This window comes from Falco cherrug, chromosome 3 (genome assembly GCF_023634085.1).
Source record: "Falco cherrug isolate bFalChe1 chromosome 3, bFalChe1.pri, whole genome shotgun sequence".
Lineage (NCBI taxonomy): Eukaryota > Metazoa > Chordata > Aves > Falconiformes > Falconidae > Falco > Falco cherrug.
In genome coordinates this window covers 59,582,960-59,605,758 of record NC_073699.1, presented here as the reverse complement: position 1 = coordinate 59,605,758, position 22,799 = coordinate 59,582,960, and the positions used below count along the sequence as shown (strand labels likewise).

At 38.0% G+C, this 22,799-nt stretch overlaps 1 protein-coding gene across 2 annotated transcripts in view; it reads left to right on the top strand.

Annotated features, from left to right (window-relative positions):
- Positions 1 to 22,799, top strand: part of DLGAP1 (DLG associated protein 1) — a 429,900-nt gene that overhangs the window by 98,158 nt on the left and 308,943 nt on the right. Inside the window, exon 1 of one of the 2 annotated variants that reach the window (XM_027804193.2) lies at positions 19,392 to 19,490. The exons of the other annotated variant lie outside the window; for it this stretch is intronic. The gene's annotated coding sequence lies outside the window, so the exon portion shown is untranslated. Of the gene's footprint in view, positions 1 to 19,391; positions 19,491 to 22,799 lie in introns of those variants that run through there. 2 annotated transcript variants of the gene reach the window in all.

The window sequence follows — 22,799 nt, the reverse complement described above, 5'->3', positions numbered from 1 at the left end:
ACTGATCAAATAGGTTGTCAATAGCATAGACTTGTATAAACGTACACATAGTTAAATTGGTTCTGGAGAGTGCACACATGCAGAAAACATTTCATGCATTTATAAATAGTTTCATAAAGAAAATAATTTTTTTTTTAACATTTTCATCTTGTTTAGTGAATTGGGGTGATATATTTAATTATTTCTAATTTTTAAAAGTGTTCAGTTATACACAATCATTAGTTCTAGCTGGAGGTTTTATTTATGTGAACACATCTAACTATAAAATATATATAGATATGCTTGATTCCTATTTGTTCCTCTACTGCATCTTTCACCTACTGTTTGATATTTCTTTCCTCTAATGCATTTTGACATTTACTTGAAATGTTCTTCAATAGAGACATTGCTGACATTTCTCAGATATTTAAAACCACGTTACCTTTCAATCCTATATGGCCAATGTTCATAGAAGATAACCTAAAGTAGAGATTTGTATGTTTAAAAAGAATTGGTGGTAGTTTGGGGGGGTGGGTATTGTTTCTGTGTTTTTTTAACTGAGGATAGACTAACATTGGTCAGCTGTGACTGTGCTGCCTAAAGAAGATATCACCCTAATGAGAGTGGTATTATAAGTGTGTATTTTGAATTCCTATTCAAGAAGTTTGATGTTTGTAATTAAACAATAATTTTGTTAGTACTTGCATAGAGTTTTATTGGGCAAAGTATCTTAGATATAACATTTGGATTGTGGTTTGTTCCATCATGCTGAGGTTGTAGGTGTGTTATATATCTTAGCCACAGAACAGAGCTATTTTTTGTATAACGTACCTGGGCAACTGCAGCTGTTAACATTTATCCTCTTGGTTGGAAAGGACATAGCAAAGCTTGTAAACTTATTTTATTATTATTTATTTAGTGCTGTGATAGTTAAATCAATTTCAGAAATATCATTTGCATCTCTCTAAATTATGGCCAGTAGTTTCCAAAGGAGAGGGGTTAATTCTCATGCATGATTAGCTTTTGGGGGTTCCATAGTGAAGTCTTACTGCAGACAAATCAGAGTCGGAAAGGGACGTGGTGCTTTCATGCTTCTTTAGAAATAAGACACATTTCTTTTACAGTGTTTACTTGCAAACTTGCAAGTGGAAATGGATGTGAAGTCTTTCACTTCAAAACCTATTAATTTGACAGGTGTTAATTCTTGGGGAAAAACCAGCTTTTTAATATGCTTTTGGTGTGCTTCCATCTCAGCATTTTAAATCAAGTCATTAAATATTTCTGATGGTTCTAAATTTTTAGAAGAAAAATAGGTCAGCAAAGTCGGTAAATCATTTTGTCTTTAGGAGTAGTGATGTCTTGAAAGATAGTAAAGTGATGAGATTTATTCTCGCTGCATGTGAAAAAATTACATTTGTAATGTGATGGATCACCTCTGGAATTAATACTACCTTTGAATCAGTGATCAGTGCATAACACAATGAAATTACTAAAAGTAATTTATGTATTGGAATGTTGTAATTATAGTAATTCATAGTTTTAATCTTGAAGTAACATTTAGACTACAAAAAATACTACATCACTGAAACAATCATGGAAAGACAGAATATATATGGGAGTGTATGAGCAAGATGTACAAGGGATTTCAGGGCATTATGCAATAAATGCGTTGATATCAAATAAGGTTGGTATAGTTTAAACTTACTTATGCTTTTTTAGTTTAGAAAGTTTGAATTAAATTATTTAGTGATTTTACCATGCTGACAGAATATTATCTGTTTCATTAACTGCATCCACTGCAAATGGAATATCTCTTTTCTAGGCAGTTTTAGTGCAATGGTTAACCACTAAAAAGTCAAAGAAACAAATCCTTCCTCATATTCTAAAATAAAGGGGTTGATTGACAATTTTGAAGTGCATGAGTAGGAATTTATAGAGATGTTTTTTCCTGCGATGGGCTGGTTTTTTGAGCTTAGAGAACTTCAGTCCCAAGAAACGCAGTATATGGCTTATTAAAGAGAGTAATGGTCAATGGATAATGCTGTACTCCTTTTTATTTCTTTTTTTTTTTTTCCTTACAGTACAAATATACTACAGAATTGACTTCTCTAAGGCATCTCAGAATAACAGTACTTAGGATTTAAGTCTGGTTAGGGTGGTTAGGGTTGTCATGCTATAGGGTAATCTTGTTTGTGTGGTTCTTCCAGAAAAACTGTTTGCAATGGTATGAACACCATGTTTCTGGACTTCAGCACCCTACTCCTGATAAAAGGTACAATAGAGATAAAACAGAGGTGGATCTTCCTCTCGCCTTTTTTCATATTTAGTATGTATGCTGTCTCTCACAAAGCTGACTGTGAATGATGACTATTAAAAGGAATTATTTTTTTTCCCGTTCCCTAGGGTTGGGGGTTTTTTTACTAGCTAAAGCTTCCTGTTTTTTCCTAATGGGGAGATTATTTTTGCTAAAACAGAGGGGCTGCTTTTCTCTCAAATGAGTTGCTCTGCATTGGAATCTGTTCCTGAAACTCAACCAGATTTCAGAAAGAGTGAGAAAAGCATAATGACAGATGTCCTCTTTTTCCTCATACTATCATCAAAATTATCACTCCAAAGTATTTTATTTTAGCATTTGCTAAACTAATATCCTCAACATAAGTCACTACCTGGAAATTATATTTTTATAGATGCATATACTGCAGGCTATTTGTTTCAGATATGAATTCAATTTTACAAAATAGTCACAATAAAATGAAGATGAACTCATGTAGCTACTAACACCACAGAAGAATGTGGAAGGCTCATATCTGAGGCAGAATTAAACAATGCAGTTAGTAAGTTAAAATAATAAAAATCTAATGTTACTATGGGACTGTCTCTGTTAAAGGTACTTAATAAACTACCCCACATTTATTTTACACTTTTACTGTTCTTGCATTCAGCACCTTTTTTGTAGTTCTGAAACGAAGTCACCCCAGCTTCCTCAGTCACCTGTATTAATGGAACATAATGTATCTAGGTATTTGAGTGTTGAAACTGAAGGGAATATAATGAGCTAATAGTAATTGAAAAGAGATTAACAGCCTTGTGTTATGTTCAGTAGTACTTAAGTAGACTTTTTCTCCCTTTTTATTCATTTATTCCAAACAACCTTTCTTCTGAGACTGACCTCTGGTGGAAGATTTAGCTTGTTTAACAAATGAGTGTCATCAGGGCTACTTTAATTGTGTAAGCTCTCTTCATAGGCAATGAAATGAATTTGAAATTTGCCTGTACTTTGGGAATAGAGCTCTGGCTTTTTTGAAACACACTGAAGGTTTCTGGGAGAAAGGCATGCCTAACCATACTAAAAACAGTGAGGTACAAAAAACTTGAAGGCTGGAAGGCAAGGTGGAATTTGGTAGTTTCATTGCCACCAATCACACAGGAACTCTTCTGAACAAGTAGGTTAAGAAGAAATTAACCTTATTTTTAGTAAATTATTAAAATATGATTTGCCTCTGTTCTTTGGGATACATTGAAATTCATACTTCCACCCAAAATATGTCACTCAAAGAAAAAGTATTTTCTAGTTAAATGCCTTTTGACCAGAAAATACCAAGTCAACAAAACGTTCTGAGCAGTTCTATTCTCAATTCAATAAGTACCTAAATTTTGTTGGCACAGCTTTGTTTTGTCTTTAAGTCTATCTCTAGTATTTACTTAATTGGATGCAGTAGTTTTATGTGTTTTATGATACATTACAAATATTTCAGAAGTGAAGATGACTCAGAGCTGTGAACAATTTGCAGTCCATTTACAGTTGTGGTGTATTATTAAAAATTCTGATAAAGTAATATAACCTAATAAAACTCTTACAATTTGAAATAAGTTTAAAAATATTTAGACAGTTTGTAATAAAAAAAGCTGAATAACATTGGATGGCTGACCTGGATACTTTACAGTAGCTGAGGTCTTGAGCTTAGCTGAGCACGTTGTCTTAAAATGTTTATGCCCTGGATTTGTAACATATTCATGAATGGAGCAATTATGGAAAATACTTGGCCAATTGTCCCTACTATTGAAAACATCTTCCTTTTATTTAAAAGCTGGTTTTGCCTCATCTTGGCTGCTAATGACTCCTATTACTAAATTTCTATTGTTCTGTGGCACCAGAAACTGACCAGTTTATCCCTTAACTTTTCTTCTGAGAGAGCTTTTGGTTTCAAGGATAGTGGTTATCATTTGCTCATTCTTAGGATTCTTTGCTCATTCTCAGGTTTTCAGCATCTCTATGTAGCTTTGCCACAGTAAGGTGGGAAGGGAGTCTGGGAGGAGGAAAGAGGGCAGTTCCTTGGAATGCAATAAAATTATGAAAATCACATGAGAAAAAAAAGTGTTCTTTGTGCCATATAAGAATATGAATTGTAATCCCTAGAAATAACCTGTCCTCTATGTAATGCATGATGATGGAAAATTATTTTCATCTTTTTCTGATGACTGGATATCTTACTCTTCAGAGGAAGTATTACCAACTAAAGTGGCTATTGTCATCTTTTTACATCAGGAAATACTATTTTGGCCATGAAGTAATAAACTGTGGATGTCTTGAACTATGCAAAGTTCAGGCTGAATGCTTTATTATTGGTGTCAGTGAGATAGCTTAAAACTGTATTTTATTAATCACAGTTTCTGGTATTTCATGAAAATATTAGTTAAACATAAAATGCATAATATATAGCGCACATGTGTAATTTCCAAGGTATTATTATGTGACATATACATTTCTTAATTTTAATAATTTAAACTAAGTAATTTTCTCCTCCACTGGATTCTGCGGTGGTATTGCTTAGGGTCTGATTCCAACAGAAGCACTTTCACTGACCTATTAGCACATGTTTAAATAAATTTTAAGTATAATGTATTTAAATTTACACATTGTATATTACTTTGATTAATTGTGGTTTTCCCTTTAAAAAAAAAACCAAACACTTAAGAAACAAATATGTTTTCATTACTTCAGGATTTATTTGGATTTTTTGGTAATAATAACATTGTCGAAAAGGAAAAAAATCCTTTCCTTGACTAAGAAAATTAATCTAAGAAAATCTTTAATTATTGATTGACTTTTCTTCAACCACCTTTATGTGTAAAGGATAAATGTCAGAAAGCAGTGTTTTCTTTTCTGCTGTAACTTGCATCTTTTCATCCAACCAATGGTGCAGTGCTTTATATTAGAAATTTGTATAGTCTTAGCCCTAGCTGTGTAATTTCAACTGTGGCTGCAGTTGAGTATCAAAGAGAGGCAGTATTAGTCTGAATAAGTGAGAATGATGAAAATCTGAACACACAGATCAAAATGTGAACATGAAATATGCTTCTTTTTGGTGTTCAATATCTGATAAAACTGAGCCCCAGAGGATATGATGTTCTCTGATCATATGAAACTTGTCTGCTTGTCCTCAGGTTGGCAGCTGTAAGTTCTGTGGATACGAACAGAAACAAAAAAAAAAAAAGGAAAATTAGTGTAATTTTAGTATTTGCAATATGATTTTGCTGATGGCCAGTGAGATACTTGTTTTGTCTGTGAAGTTAATCATATAGTAAATGTTTACTATTGCCTTTACATTCTTCTATTGTTTTCTATATTCTGCTAAAAGAAGCAGGAAAATTTTTGTTTCATCTTTGTTGTTAGGCTTCCCTTTAACACAACATCACCTGAGATCTATACCATATTCTTACTGGAAAAAAACCTATTTTTGACTGTTTCATAGCTGAATTCATGTCTGGATTAGCCGCAAATGAGGTCACTAGATTTAGTGTACTAAAATTTGCAGTTCTGTTTTGATATTGACTCCCTTTTCAGTGGCCTTACTCACCCTACTAGTACCACCCAACATTTCAGTTGCAACCTGGCATCCCCAAAAAAAGAGGGACTGTGTAATGAGTATTTCCACTGTGGCCCACTTCACTGCCTGTAGCATTGCCTTTGAGCAAGTAATGCAGTAGGAAAGCAGTAAGCATAAATAACAAGATACAGAGAACATATGCAAAATTAAAATCTAGACTACCTGTACTACCTCTGTATTTTTGGGAGTCTTCAGATTTATTCCTGCATGCCATTATAATTCCATCTCAAGAATCTGAAGCTGAGTTTTGGAATGAATATTAATTATGATTAGTATGCCTCAGACGTTTCTTGAGAATGTGCATACTCGTAACTCTTCCTTTATACATTAGAGTGACTTACTGCTTTGTCAGATTGCAGTTCTAGAAAACTGAATTGCGTTTGAGCATCTGTTGCAGTTAATCTCAGATTATTTCTACACATTTTCCTAGCTTTAGGATATTCAAATATAACATCCACTAGAAATTAGCAATGCTAAACAAATTAATCTCACAGAAGAAAAAGCGTCCAAAGAAAAATGTGGAAAGAGAAAGTATAAAATGCCTGAGTGGATCATGACAGCATAAATCGATCCTACAGAATCATTGTGGGAAGTTCTTGCTTATCATGTCTAACCAAATTATGCCCTTTATCTGAGTTTATGCAGGTGCACATCATACACTCAGCCTGTTCTTAAACAGTAAACAGTGACAGCCTGGAGTGCTGACTGATTTTATTCTTTATTTTCAGGAATAACAGGGTGCAAAATAGCCATATGAAATGGGAAATCTGGGCAATTTGTCATTAAAGAGAACTGCTTCATTGAAGTCACTGACTGCATTGGCCAGAAATAATTTTATATTTCTTGTATAACTGAATCTGTAGAAGGGCAGTTTAAACTCCCAGATCATAAGTATTTTTTTAGTCATACAGTTCTGCAAAACTTCCTGTAAAGCTGGCAGTTTCTAAATAAGCTTTGTCTAAATTAAACATATGGTAGAATCTTCCAATGTAAACTATAGGGAAATTGGAGAAATAGAAAGTCTTTAGGTCCAAAAATTGTATCTTTCTCCCCACATCTGTTTATGTATCAAGCATACTGTGGTGGTTTAACCCTGGCTGGGTGCCAGGTGCCCACCAAAGCCACTCTTGTCACTCCACTTCTCGGCTGGACAGGGGAGAGAAAGACACAAGAAAAGGCACGTGGGTCAAGATAAGGACAGGAAGAGATCACTCACCAGTTACCATCATGGGCAAAAGAGACTCAACTTGGGGAAATTAGTTTAATTTATGACCATTCAAATCAGAAAAACACCTTCCCCCCAGCCCTTCTTTCTTCCCAGGCTTAACTTCACTCATGATGGAATAGGGGGATGGGGAATGGAGTTGTGGTCAGTTCATCACACGTTGTTTCTGCCATTCCTTCCTCCTCACTCCTCCTCTGCTCCAGTGTGGGTCCCTCCCCACAGGGCGCAGCCCCTTAGGCACAGCTGGCTCCAGTGTGGGTCCCCCGCAAGGTCACAGGTGCTGCCAGGACCCAGCTCCAGTGTGGGCTTCGCACGGGATCACAGCCACATTTGGGCACCCACCTGCTCCAGCATGGGGTCCCCATGGGCTGCAGGTGGGGATCTACTCCACCATGGACCTCCATGGGCTGCAGGTGGGGATCTGCTCCACCATGGACCCCCACGGGCTGAGGGGCACAGCCTGCCCCACCGTGGGCTTCACCACGGGCTGTAGGGGAATCTCTGCTCCGGCGCCTGGAGCCCCCTTGCCCCTCCTGCACTGACCTGGGGGGCTGCGGGGATGTTGCTCTCACTTAGTCTCACTCCTCTCTCTCTCTCTGGCACCGATTCCCCCTCCTGCCCAGATATGCTGCCACAGAGGTGCTACCTTCACTGCTGATGGGCTTGGCCTTGGCCAGCGGCAGGTCTGTCTTGGAGCCGGCTGGCACTGGCTCCATCAGCCATGGGGGAGGCTTCTGGCATCTTCTCACAGAAGCCACCCCTGTAGCCCCCCCACTACCAAAATCTTGCCATGCAAACCCACTACATGTACGCAAAACCTGCCTTAATGTTTGTGCAAAACCGTAGCTTTCTGTGTTGTTGAAATCTTCATGCTGATTCATGGACATCTTTCTGATGGGTGGAGAATGTGAGGCTCTATGGAAGTTAGAAGAGTATTATGAGTATTATATACAAAGAATCTTCCAGATCAGCCTGGTTTTTAACCATTAAAGTTTTGAGTGGACAGTGTGATGACAAATATGAGCCAATTTAGTGATTCTGTGGCTCTGAGCCACCAAACGTCAGCCAAATCCCATGCGACACCTTAGAGGAGCACGAAGGCTCCTCTGCACTCTGCTTGTGGGTACACGCTCATTTGGCACAATATACAAGTTCCCAGATGTGATTCACCAGCCCCAGGAGCACAGGAGGAAGGAGAACAGGAGCTGTTTTGTTGTCCCCGATTTATGCTGGGGTTTTATTCCCCTGGCCAGAGTAACCCCTAATTACCGGATAACGGAATTCAAGAGGGTTTTGCTGTTAGAGCAGCACATAGCAGGCTCAGCAGTCCCAAGAAGGCACTGTTATGTATGACGAGTTGTGCAATACCTTCTCCATTAATGAATTAGAACAACCTAGGCCACTCTAGCTTCTTCAGCAAAAGTCTCCTGAGTATTAACAGCTCCTATTTACCTGCCAATAGATAAATCAAGTTATGCGTAAACATGTATCACAGAACCCTACCGTGTGTCCCGTGGTACACACATCTTCTGTTCAATGCATCATTTGTGTACTTAATACTATCACTTTTAATCAGGTCTTATGGGAAGGTGAAATAAAAATATAGGATGCCTTTTATTAGCATAATTTACATACATAAAAGAATAGAACGAGCAGGTTTTCGCAAGGAAAAGGAAATAACTGACAGCCATTTCTCTCATTTTCTGAATTCTCTGGCCTTAATAAAAGAAAGATGAATTCATCATGGATGATTTCTAAGTGCCAAGTTTGGAGTCAGCATGAGCTTCATCAGTAGCTGATGTTCTTGCTAGCTGCCATTCATATTTGATTGCAAATATCACAAGTAAAAACCTGATAATTTATTGTTCTAATTGATTATTTTTTTCATTGATAAAAATAGTTCTGAGATAAATTTCTACCATAAAAGAATTAGGTTTGTTATGGCACCAACATCTTGATTTAACATGAGGATAAAGCTGCACACCAGCTTGGGAGAATGTGTTTGTTTACCTTTTCCACCTTTATTACCTTGGTGGTATATCAAGCATAGCTGAGACCTCAGATAAAAGCTTTCTAGACTTACTCTTGCAGGTGCCTTTTCCATTTCCTGTCAAGTCTCTTATTCATGTCAGTTTCCAAATGGCACCAGGAGCTGGTACCACTGCAGATCCCATGGAGCAGTTCCTGTGAGCAACAAAGGGCCTGCTCTTCTGCTTCAGCTGAGTGCACTCCTGAACACTAATGCTTCCAACTTGAAGAAAGCTCTCTTTTATGTTTGACTATGCAGCATTATATAATCTGCATTAGATAGGTTTTAGTCTTCTCACTGCTGCTGTATTCAGTGCACATTAATCTCACCCCAGAAGAGCACTCCTGTCTTCATTTTCTTTTCCAGTCTTGCCAGCTTGATGGTTGCGATTTTGATTACAGCTTATACCTCATTTAACCTGGCTGTCCTGAATATCTTCCAGCAAGCATTGGCTTATTTTTTTATGATATTTTTGTCCTTAATCGTGATGTTACTCTTTGCTAGGCAGAATTGTCTTTCAGATTCATGTTTTCACTCTTTGACTTTCATCTGTGATGTCTGAAGATCTGTGAGGAGGAAACGAAACTCCCCTCCTTCCTATCATATGTCTGTGATACTCTGCACCAGTACACCAGTGACTCTTTCATTTTAAGTGTAAAACTTTACTTTGATTGTTTTCTGTATATAAACTTTTAACTAAAGGAGTTAAGGGAGGAGGTGTGAGGAGGAGGAGTGACTGTGGGTGTTGGAGGAGGGAAGGGAAAGGAGTAATTCAGGAATAAGATGTGGCTGAGTGTGTTTTAACAGAGTGCAGATATTTCTAGAAAGACATCATCACTGCCAACATTTGTGGGTAATCCGAAGGTAAGAATAGCTATGTGGTGGCCTCAGCTGGGAAGGATCAGTGCATGAACTTTATCTCCAGAGCCAGGTGATGTTTTTCAAGCAGTAGCTAGCATCTGAGCCAAGGAGGGATTTTTGCAGTGCGTGTCAAGGGAAATCTGGTTTATACCTGTTTTATGAGAAGCACTAGTTTGTAATAATATTTATCATCATTTTGGCAACTGCTTGGTAGTAATTCTATCAGTTTGCTTGTTTTGGGAAGCCCAGCTCAGCAAAGTAATAAATATAATGGACAGTGGTGTGACATAGGCTAGCAGGATAATAGGAAGGTGTCTCTTTGAATTCCTTTCATATTGACGGTGCCTCATTTCCAATCTTATGCAAATAATCAGAAAAAATTAGTAATGGCAGTCATTTTTCATAATGGAATGAAGCTTGTAAATGTATTAGAGAACTATAGGCCCTTGTATTCCTGCCAGGACAGGGTCCCTACTTTGTCACACAGTCACACCTAGCTCTTAATTTTTCTTTTTCAATGATACTTGTTATACTTTTATACAGTTTTGAAAATACAGGGGCAATTACTTTGCAATGACTAGTTGTTTACAGTGAAGACAGAATAGTAGCTCTTGATTCCTAAACAGAAAACTTCAGTTTGGATGAAGAGCATGAACTTGAAATAGTCTGCTTGTATTTAGAGCAATAGTAAGAAGACTAAAAATTATTAGATAGAAAAGTGTAAAAATCAGGAATTTTCTTATATTCTGTAGTTCTCTAAGGCAGCAAAATAAGTGAATTCTAGCACTCTTTAAGGAAAATAATTTACCCTTTTAAAAACATCACAGACCATCTTCTTATTTGCAGTAGGTTTTCAACTGTTCTGATGTAAAGGTAGTGCCACGCTTGTAGGTTAGCAGTGTGCTACATCCCTTTAAGCTGCACAAGCCTTTTTAACACTGTCAGAGATGGTGTATTTGTGTTTGCCTGATTGGGAGTAAGAGTTCATCTCTCTTCAGTGTATTTTGCTTTGAAGAACTACGTTAAAAAATGCCAAAACAAAAAAAAAAACACCTGGGTATTGACTGATACACGCATTGGTAGCTAGACTTAACCTTCACGTCCTAAATACAGAATGATGTGAAGAAATGAATTAGGTAGTTCATAGGCCTCCTCCTGATCAGTTGTCTGTTTGTAACCAGAATTTGCTCCTTACACACATACCCTACCAAGGACTTATGCTGCCAGATAAAAAGAAAACTACATAAAATGCAAAGAATACTGAAACTCCCAACTGCAGTAGACATTTGATCTGTGTTGCTATTCCACATGCGAATAAAAGAGATTAATAGCAGTAGGGTAAAATTCACCCTGTCTCCCAGTGCAGTGATGGAAAGTATACCTAGTATTTCCTCTAAAATGAAAAAGAGTCCATAAAGTGTTTTGTTGGAATATGGTTTAGTATGTTTTTATCATCCACATTTCTTGAGTGACTACGTAATTTAACATACTTTTTCATTTAAGAGATAAGAAAGCCTCACAATTTGCATTTGAAAAAATATATACAGCAAAGCTAATAAAAGCAAAACCAAACAATAATGTGGACATAAAAACTCAAGTAGCCAGCTTTACAGCTGTCTCCTCACTATCCACCCATTAAGTACTGGTACACAAGCATTCAGCTGGCAGTGCTCACGTACTCATCCACAGCAGAGAGGTGATCTGGAAGGGCTATGAATGGCTTCATGCTTGCCCATGTGCATACTCACCAGAGCAGCGGAGCTAGCACTGCAGCTGTCAGCAGCAAATTTCTGTCCTCCTTGTGCACAAAGGAATGGTGGCTTGTTTTGCTGGTGTTGAAGCTATGCTGTTGTCCCTTGCTAATACAGGCTATGTCCCTGGGATACAGTCTAGTGTGGAGTAGTCAGCAGGTGAATGTGAGAAGTGCTGAGATATGTACATCAGAACTGACAAGAACAGCTTTAGTGGGACCAGGGTGATGGACATTTGAGAAATGTGCGAGTTGTATTGATAACATGACTTATCCATGTTTCATCCATTAGCACATACTCATTTAGATGATCCATTTTTAAAGTAAAACCTCACGTCTTATGTAAATTTGCTATTAGATTTCAAGAACCTATTGGAAAGGTTCCAAATTCTGCTTTTCTGTATCTAGCCAATTGTGCCTTGACAAATCCAAACAGCTTGGTGTGTTTTAGCATGCCCTGTCAGAAAAGCAAACAAACCCAGGACAGAGGAAAATAAGGTGATTTCATCCTGTTACTAGGATATGGCAGCACACTAAGGCATGGACTTAACATGGCTCAGTGAAACGGAGGCTCACTTATAGTAGCCCTTTTTTTAGCAGGCTTTCGTAGGGTGTGAGGCTGGACTGGGTGAATAGTATGTTCTCATGTCTTCTTAAATTTCATGTAGATATCCTTCTTTTCAGCCAAGTACCTTTATTCAGACAAAATAGTTTCCTTCCCTCAGACACTAAACTTAGGGCTCAGAGAATAGGAAAGACCAAAGTATCTTCAGTGTGCAAAGCCACTGCGATGGTAGGGAATTAATTAGTTATGACAAGCCTAGATGGTCCCAGCAGGCAACTGGGGTCCTGTGCTGCAGAAGATGGCTGAGGAAGTACTAAAAAATGAGAAAGTAGGAATGAATTTCTGTTGTTTCATACTCATTGAGGAGCTGGCCAGAGATTAAATGATGCAATAAAACTGCAGAAGTTGGCATGACAGTGTTGCATAAATGTGAGCTGAGACTGGGATGGTTCTATCTGGTTCCTGGGTGGGGGTTCTCCCCTTTGGTAGTTGTATTTTTGGTTTTTATTACAATATGTGATACCTTGAAGGAAGAACCTGGATGACTACACCTGTGTGTTTTATGTGCTGAGACATTTTATAATGTTCTGAAAGGAATTCAGGCATGAAGTGGTTTGGTTTTGTGGTGGTTTTTTTAAGTCTTAAAAAAATCAAGTATTTCAAAAGATGTGTATAGGTATCAGAAACAACTGAATGAAGATAACAGAGAGAATAAAAGAGTTCTTATTTTAACCAATGATTATATTTTAGCAATTTTCTTTTGTTACAGTCTTTGAATATAAAGTAAGCATAGACAAATACAAATGACTGTACAATGACAATCAAAGGCTATGTTGTGACTTTGAGTGTGAAAGTATCTTTGTGTTGTACATCCTTTTATTATGTTTATAAATATGCATGCAACTATTTTGATGCATAGAATTAAGAGACTCAAACCTGCTGAATTAACTGTTCTTAATGTGTCTTATGTAGCAGGCTGGTAAAGTAATAAAGACAAAGTTTTAGCTCAGTGGCAAACGATGAGGAGTTGAGTAAGAACATGCTAAAGTTTTATCTATCTAAGCAATATGAAATACAGACAAATTAGCTGAATGTTAGTGCTCAAATCATCACTTAACTAAACTGTGGTTACAGAGGTACCTTGACTATAAATACCTTGGCTATAAATGCAGACCATATATAATAGGTATTGTTGGACAACACTTGTAGTATTGAAGCTATTCAGTACGAGGGCTAACATTTATCTTACTGATGGTTCTCCTTCTTAGTTTCTTCTGAAACGAGCAAAGTTGTTCTGTACGGACTCAGATTTTTAGAAGTCAGTAGAGTGATAAATATTATAGGACGACTTCCTTCCTTCCTTCCTCCTTCAGGAAACTAAAACAAATAATATACGTTTTCCCCTCAAACTCTTTGATTAGTTTCACCCCAGAATGAAACTTGTGCTCCACAGCATAAGAACTTCCTGCAGAAGCATTGAGGAAACCCTTAATTATCAGATAGTAGGAAAGTCAGTAACATTCCTGGTGGCCATAAAGATGAAATCTTTTGAAATGGGTTACATAACTTGCCATGAGTGCAGAAACGGCTTGGTATACATGTTTAATGGTTTCACCTGTGGTGATGCTTGAGGGCAACCTCCAGGCCTTAATGCTGAACTCTAATTAGTGTAGACAAGATCACAGCACTGGATTTCAAGTGAATGCAAGATAACCTGCAGACAAATTACCACTGAAGTAACATGACAGGTCTTGACAGTATGTTCAAATCATTTAAAAAAAAAAAAAAATGCATCCATCAACTCCAACGTTTTCTAATATTTTGGCTATCAAAAAATTTTGTGCCCAGTAGGTAGCTACATTTCTGGGTAAGTATAGAAGTGGCCCTGTAGCTGGAGGGTTTATGGTAATTCCATAAGCAGCAAAGTGTCTCTGCAAAGGAGAGATAAACAGCTAGTAATCCTCATAATTCCCCACTGATAGCCTATCCATCTCTGCTATAAATTAGAAAGCCCAGAGATTAGGAAGGCTAGGCAGGGTGTAGCTCACAGCATTAATCACAGTATTAGGACAGCAGTGTGCTCGAATTCTGTGTCCAAAGGGCTGGTATTTCTCTCTAGGTTAAAGTGACATAATGTAGTTTGGAATAAATATTGATCAGACCACTGCAGAGATGGTTTTACAGAAGACACTGTTATACATTTATTAAAACTAAGCTATCAACTGCATACTTGGGAATGCATTAATTTTCACTATGAGGGTTGTAGCCATGATTTTGTAAGCTCTTCAAGTTTCCAATTTACTATTTTCATTAATATGTGTTTAGCATCATTTAGATGGAATTAGGGTCAGTTTGTCCTCGAAACTCTTGAGAGGAGATTGTGCAAATACTTCTGATCTTTTGGAATCTGCATGTGGCCATACAAGCTGCACTGGTAATATAGTCATTGTCTATGTGCAAATTCCTATTTAAACATAAGATGTGAATGGGCATCTTTAAAAATTAGAAGTTAGCTATTAGTTCTAAGAAGTGTGTGGTTGAACTAAATACATTTCATCAGATATTTTCTTGATAATAACATTTCATTGTGATACTAGTTAGACAGAGGATTAAGGACTGTGGCTTGGCCTCCATAATAGTATGGCATATATTCCAAATCCTATACAAATTTTGATTTTAAATACTTAAATACAAAAGTGAATATGTTAGTCCTCTGCTTTTTATCAGATGATACATTTTGTGTGTTTGGATCTCTGCTGCCCCATTTCAAAGTCCTTTTCAATATATTCACAATAATTGTACTCTAGAAATGTAATCGATGTGTGTATTATTGTCACTTCAGTCTTTCAGGGGTCTAGTTCAATAAACTGTCATTTCAGAAACCATTCTGAGTATTTTCCATTTTCCAATTGACAGTGCATCAATGAACTTTTTATCCTTACGTGCTCAGTAGCAGTGTACAAGGCTTTTGAGACAGCAAAAGTGTTTCCATCATCTTGTATATTCTTGCCTTGAAGTGACGATAGGGCTTCTGGTTTTGCAGTCATGAGAAAGGCTAAATGGGAATTTCTGGAGATAGGAGTTTACTAACTACAATATGGAAAATCTCTGCTCAGCAATGTGAGAAAAACACTTTAGCACATGTTCATAGGCAGAAAAAGAACAATATATCTGAAAGGTTCAGAATTATAGGGAAAAAAGAGGGGTTTGTTTTAGTGTTTCAGGTATTGTGAAAGGATACGAATTGTCATCTGACTGTTAAAACCTAATCAGAGACAGGAACAGGCATCGGCAAAAGCACCATTTTATCATCAGCACCGACAGGAACAGGCATTGGCAAAAGAAGCACCATTTTATCATCAGCACAAAGTAATTTAGACTCAGCAGATACTGATTCAACTGAAGCTGAAGATTCATGTAACTGCAAATAAATGTCTGCAAGATGACAGCATAAGACACAAGGCAGTCCCAGAGAGATGTTCATGAACAAGCAGTCAGAGCAAATACACCCTATAGGGTAAATATAAAGTTCACAGCTGGGAACTGTGGAAGACAAAGCAAAACATGAAGGCACAAAGTGCAGAAACTTCCAGCAAAAAATAATACATGTATGTAAGACATCAGTGGAAAGATGTTTTGCAACACAGAGCCAAACGAAGACATAAGCACTGGATGACAGCAAAGAAATACATCTTCAGCAACACAGAGAATGTCTTTGTATGCAGCTAGCTCCTGAAACATTCATACAAAACTTTAAAATGCCAGCATGTTAGTAATAATGGTCTGATCTATCCTTCCATTGGACAAATGTTTGAGAAGAGCAATGGAGATTTTCAGGAAACTTTTTTTATTATATCAATGGAGTCTTTGAGAGCATATCAGTCACCACAGTTTGTGTCTGAACTACAGCCAGCGAGTTTCTGGTGGGAAGGTAAATAGGGACTCTTGCGTTCGTAGTAGTTGTTACGGCTGAAAAAAGAGGGCCATCCTAACTGAATGCGAAAGAAGCTAAACCAAAGGCTGGTGTTGATACTTTGAGCTGTTAAAAAAACTGGCAGAAACCATTAGGCAATAATCAAAATTCTATAAATAGTTTTAGAATGTGATGTGCTTCAGTCTTCTATTGTTTTCTAGCACACCCAGGACAAAATTGTGTGCCTCTTGGTATGGTATCAGGAAGTAAAATTCTCACCCCTTTTACTTCCTCGGGCAAACTCAGCAGGTGTGGGAATACACTTTGGAAAAGCTGTTCAGATCCCTCTTTCCCTTCCAAAAACATTTAGTATCACATATGGCCATTTCAATGCAGATAAATAAACATAGTATTTAGACCTATGGATCTGAGGCAGAAGAATTATATTCCGGTTGTACTGTATGGCTGCAGCAATACTCTTGTGTATTGTGTGTGTATTGAGTGAATGTGTGAATTATTTGTAGCTCCATTATATTCCAAATTATTCAGCATTGCATAGTCAAAGCAATGCTGCCATTGGTTCTGTGGTGTCCTCAGTTCTGAGTATTTTTACAAATGATATCAAAAGTCTTGTTCAATATATTCTTGAGATGAGAAACACTAATGTAGCAATGACCTACAATTTTGTGGTTGCTTTTATTTGCTCTGATTTGATATTACATAAGAATTCTGTAGTTAGAAAGAATGCACGTTTTTGGGGGGGAGTATCTGACACTTTTAACTGTTAAACAGTCGTTTTCTTTCTGTAATCTCTTGCCCTGTTCACTCTCTAATTTTCCACGCTCTACATAAAATAAAAAAGGGTACTGTAGACATCATGCTCTTTGCCTGTGCAGCTGTATTGCATTGATTAGGCAGCCACAGACTGTCCTGAGCAAGAAAGTGTCACTGGGAAAACCTGTGTTGTCATGTAGTTGTAAAGAGTATTATAATGATCAACAGAGGGCACAGTAAGCTTACAGAAGCAACAGTATGGTGTCTCTTACCTCTTCAGACCTTGTTTTACTAAATTCTCTGAAGTTATTTTGGGGACTTCTCATAATTTATTAGTCTCAGTAAGCTCCATGTTTGCTTTTGATTTATTTCTGATCCCTAAATTTGGGCACTTTATTGCAGTGTAGCAGTGATGGATATATGCATTTCTTTTTTGCTCATGACAATATTGCCAGCTCACTAGTATGTTATAGGTGCCTGCCTGAGGAACTAGTTGGCAATGATTCAGATATCTTTTTCTTGCTATTCTGTACCAAAAAAATACCTTAGTATCTGAAGCTAAATTAATTCTCTCTTTTGATTAGCCCTAAGAAAGTAGGAGAAGGAGAGACTAAAACTTTCTGGAGTAGAGTTGCAAACACTGGCTGAGTAGATGCTTACACTTTCATGGCTGGAAACAGAACTGGTGAGACACAACTTCTGTGCAGTTTGGTGCCTGAGCTAAGAAGTCCTACCAGAACAGCCATGCTGCTTCCATTGTCTTCAACGATTGCACGCACAGTGCTGTGCCGTGTGGATTTTAGCCAAGGTAACTGCCCCATTGTCTGATACAGACACCTTCAGTTCGAGTTATAAATACCAACTTAATTTTCTCATAGCAGTGGTTAAATTGGAAGGGGTCATTTCTCCTGAGCTTGAGTCATGTTGAAGATATCCAAATGTGGATACCAGTCTTGTAAACCTAAGAATTAAAATTCTTGTGATAGTTCAAATGAAGATACAAACTAATCATAAACTTTAAATTAAAAAAAAAAAAAAAAGTGACCTTTTCTTTAACTGACCCTATGAAAGCACAGCTGGAGAACACAGAGTTGACATTTACATTTATGCCAAGCTGGAATACTATACCAGGTACTCGGCTAGACATTTGGTCTGAATTCTTCAGTGTAATAGGGCTGCAGACTTCAGTGTAACATAGCTGCCGTCAGGGGAGAGGAGGAAGTGTCACTAGGTAAATGGTTAGCACTCGTGTGCCAGGAATAGATACACTGAGCACGCAAAAGGTTTTAGAACATTTCAAAATCTGCAAACATTCATTTATGTGGCGTTATATGTCAGAATGTAGGTGCTAAAATGATATATATACACTGGGAAAGGTTATGTTACTTCTAAGGGGATATGATAGTGCCTGGCAGGGCCTGTGAAATGCCTGTGAAAAGGAATTATGTGTATTCCTAAGGGTGACTGCATTAGTCTGGTGCTCAAAGTCACCAACAAGCTTAAAGGTAGCCTATGTATAGTTCTCAGCTCTATCTGAAAAGATGCAATGATTTTCACTGAAATGTTTAGCCTCTTCTTTCAATTCCTGTCAGCTGTTTGCTATATTGAATTTTGCACAATAAAAAGGATTTTCTTCAGGTACTGGAAAACTCTTCTTACAGTTGAAAGTATTTTAATGCAGAAAAAAAAAAGAAGAGAAATGAACATTTGAATAACACTTGGTGGTATTTTGGTTTAATTTGGGAAATGTCTGATATTGTGTACATTAAAACACCTTGAGACTGATTTCAGCTGAGACTTTATGTGTGATGTTATGAGATCAGGGTGGGGGGGCCCTTTGGTTTTGCTTCCTGGAAAAGCATCTTGGTTTTTCTACTTCAGACCTTCATTTAGAGGTGAGAAACTGACACTATTACATTGTCTATTATTTTGTATATGCTAAATTCCTTACAAATATACCATCTGCAAGTACATCTTAAAGGTGCTTGGAAAGAAAACAAAATATAGTAAAAGATGGTCTGAAATAAAGATGACCTTTCTGTGTCAGACAGAAAGGGTGCTTTAAGTCATAAATATTCTAGTTCAGTTTTGCATATTCTAGACTTCATTGGAGTTCCATTCAGAAAGGCCAATTTTACATGCTGTAAGACTCGGCATATGTCAGTCAGTGCTGGATTCTCAGGGCATAATTCTGCTCAGGGTTGATAGGTGGTTACCAGAGAACTCAGAAAACTGCACATGTGAATCCAGAAGCAGAATTTGCCTTTAGTTGCAAGGCTTGCTTTTAGTCAGTGTCATAGGAGATAGCATTGTACCTCAGGCACAAAAATGTGACTGTTTAATGCTGGAGACAGATCTCATGCTTAAGCCCAGAATCTGAAGTATAACTCTTGTTTGTTTTTATTTTAGCAGGGAAAAAGAGCAATAATCCCAACTGGCAGTCCAAAAATAACCAGATTGGAGGGTGGAAGGAAAAAGAAGGAAAAGGGAAGAGAAAAATGGAGAGGTAAATTGTGATTCTGTAGCCACAATTCCCTTGCAAGGAGGAGCAGGGAGGAAGCATTTTGTCAGGAGTGTGTGGAAATACAGTGTTTCAGTGGTGTATGGTGACTCTGCAAACAAAGAGGAGAGACACCACTGCTGTGCCACAGCATTTGAAATGATTGATGAGATATGCGTAAAGAAAGGGGAGCATACCGTTTCCAGTTCCCTTCTGGAGATGTTAATATCTTGTGGTCAGTTGTCTCATAAATTTCCTTCAATACCTCCTGAATATGGTACTATTACTGCTTCTAGTAATTCACTATAATGTTATTTCTCCCCATTTCTTTGCTAACTCCTGGTGTCACAGAAATAGTTCTAGTCTAGGTGGTTCAAGCATCAGGAAAGACTGGTTCTTTCCAAAGAAAGAGTAGTGCAGCAGCAGATTTGTGTTTGTCATTCCTCTGTGCTTGATTAACAGATTGTTGGGTGTTGTGGATTCTGTGGGATAATAGCATGTTTAGGCCCTGATATGCTGATATTGTGCATTTTCTTCACGTTTATGCAAATTATAAACCTCAGCCAGAATGGAAGGAGTGTTGCGAGTCCTCAGATGGATCCTCTCATTTTTTTCTGATTCAGAAATGAGCTGTGATATATTATTTGGGGACTGGAAATGTGAAGGGCAAAAAGTAGAAAATATGAGACTCTAAAAGTGCTCTGAATCCATTTTTGATGTCTATTGCTTTTTTTCCTCAGGAAAATAAATTAAAATGTTTACTTCTTGAATATTTTAAAAATTCAATATATTCTTCCTGGAAAGTATTGCTGCTAGGTATTACATAGGCTGCCTTTTTAAAGGTTTGAACCATAAATACAACGCTGTGGGATATTTTACCTGTAATGCATAGTATTTCTTTAAATTATATTACTTTAATTTTATAGCTTTGTTTTATAATATAAGTTTTAAACTCGGACTTCCTCTTCTAAATTTTGTGTTAGTGATTGCAGTAAAAGGCCCTAGTTTCCACTGGCCATTTTTCTCCCCTGTTGTAAAAGAATAGATGGCAACATGTCATAATACTTCTTAATGCTGCCTCTTGTTTTACTGCAGAAGCACATGCAGAGCCCTGTGTCTGGGCTGGGATAAACCCATGCAACAGCACAGACTGGGAGGCCAAGTGGCTAGAAAGTAGCTTTGTAGCTGCTTGAAGTAGATATTGGTGGACAACAAGGTGTGCATGATTTTGCAGTGTGCCCTTGCAGCAAAGACAGGCAATCATATCCCAGGTAATGTTTGCAAGCACAGCCAGCAGGTCCTTCCCCTCTATTTGGCATTTGTGAGACCACATTAGGAGAACTACAATGAGTTTGGTGCTCCTCAGTAAAAGAAATACTTGGACATGCTGGGCTGAGTCCAGCAGAGAGCTACCAAGGTGGTCATGGGGCTGGAGTACATCTGAGGTTGTGCAAGGTGAGGTGGAGAGAACTGGGTTTGTTTAGGTTTGAAAAGAGATGGCTTATGGGAGGTCTTATTGCTGTCTTCAGGTACCTTGGGGCTTGCTGAGGAAACAGGGCCAGACCCTTCTCAGAGGTCTATAGCAAAAGGACCAGAAACCACAGAGAAAATGGAACACAGGAAATTCTGTATAAGTAGGGGTGGACGGAAATTATCAGAGGTAAAATCACTGGAGCAAATGTCCTGAGAAGTTGTGGTTCCTCCATCCTTGGAGGTACACAGAACTTGGCTGGACTTGCTTTTAGATGGGTGCTTGGACAAGACGAGCTCTAGAGATTGCTGCTAACTTAAATGGTTTTGTGCATACTAGTGAAAGGGCAAGAGGCAGATAAATTGGATTTCCAACAGAGCTATGTAGCACAGGAGGCATCTCCTTAGTTAGAATTGTTTGAATGGCTGTGTGTTTGATTTTGTTGGTTGTTTGGGTTTTTTTCTGAAACACTTCTGGGTCTTACTTTTACCTTAAGTAACTTGAGAATGTTTCTGTAGTTTCTCATTTTAAGATAAGTTTTGATTATTTGTATGTTTGTCAGTTTTGTAATCATAACAGTAAATCTTTCTTACAATAACTCTAGCAACTGATAAGGACCTTAATGATCCAAAGCCCTGTTTCTTTGTAAGCTTTGATCATTGAAACAGATAACAAAATCAATTTCTGAATTTTTGGGTTTGACTTGGGTACAGTCTGAAGATAGTAAAGATGTTTTACACTTATCTGTGTCTCAGTTTCTGCTTCAGGTGAGTTCTGCAATGTGTTTGAGCCTCTCCTTTCAGGAAGGGCTCTGGGCGTCTCTCTTGAGCTTAGTTCAGGACTGTTCATTCCTCCTGTAGTAGTCTCCTGGTATCCTTCTTTTCCCAGGAGCCCTCAGAGCAAGGTGTGAGCTATTTGAGCTATTTTGATGGAGGCAGCTCATCCATTGATCCATTGACGCAGGAGCCATACGGCGCTGTTATGCCCCAGCAGATCAGACGTCGTCCGTATGTGTATAGGTAACATGCCAAGAAATAAGTCGTCACTGCTGAACCAGCTTATCCCACTGTAGCCTGTTCCCTTTGAAAGCAGCATGTGGCAGGCAGGGCACCAGGAATGAATGGCAGGGATTAGCCTAGCAGTGGCCCTCCTCTCAAGGGGATGAGTGCGGGAACCCAAGTGCACATGTTGCGAAGTGCCCACAGGCTGGATTTAGTGTAGTGTCTATGTCCACGCTTACTAAGCCCCAAGCTTCTTAGGGCGACGATTGCAGCTGTGTGCATAGACACAGTCTATGTGTGCAGAAGACACAGTCACTTCACTGATGATGGCCTGTATAGGCTTTTGGTGTACCTGGCGTAACTGTGTGACACAGCTGAGGGCAGCAGTCAGGCACTGCTCTCTACACTGTTTCACTATTTTCTGCTCTTTTCCATTAAATAGCAATGGAAAGTGCTTGCTTGTGCTCCTGCTCCTGCTCCCACTAAAGTCTGTTGGTGGTGCTGGAAAAAGAGATAGATCATTCACCATGTTAGTATAACTTAGATTATCCTGAGAGGGGAAGAAAGAGAATTGAAAAAGTGAACTGAAAAGAGGGAACAACATGCAAAAATAAATTCTTTTTGTTTGATTTTGTAGTCAGCACCTCATTCTTTCTTGGATAAATTGGAATTAGAATTTTTAAATAGTAATTTAAAATGAAGTTTATATTAATCTCATATATAATCAGTCCTTAAAAGTATGTTAACTAGTAATACACTCAGAGAGATGCTAATGAATCGCCAGCTTCCTGAAATGTATATACCTCCTATGCACTACCCAGACTGCTGTAAAAGAATTGTGTC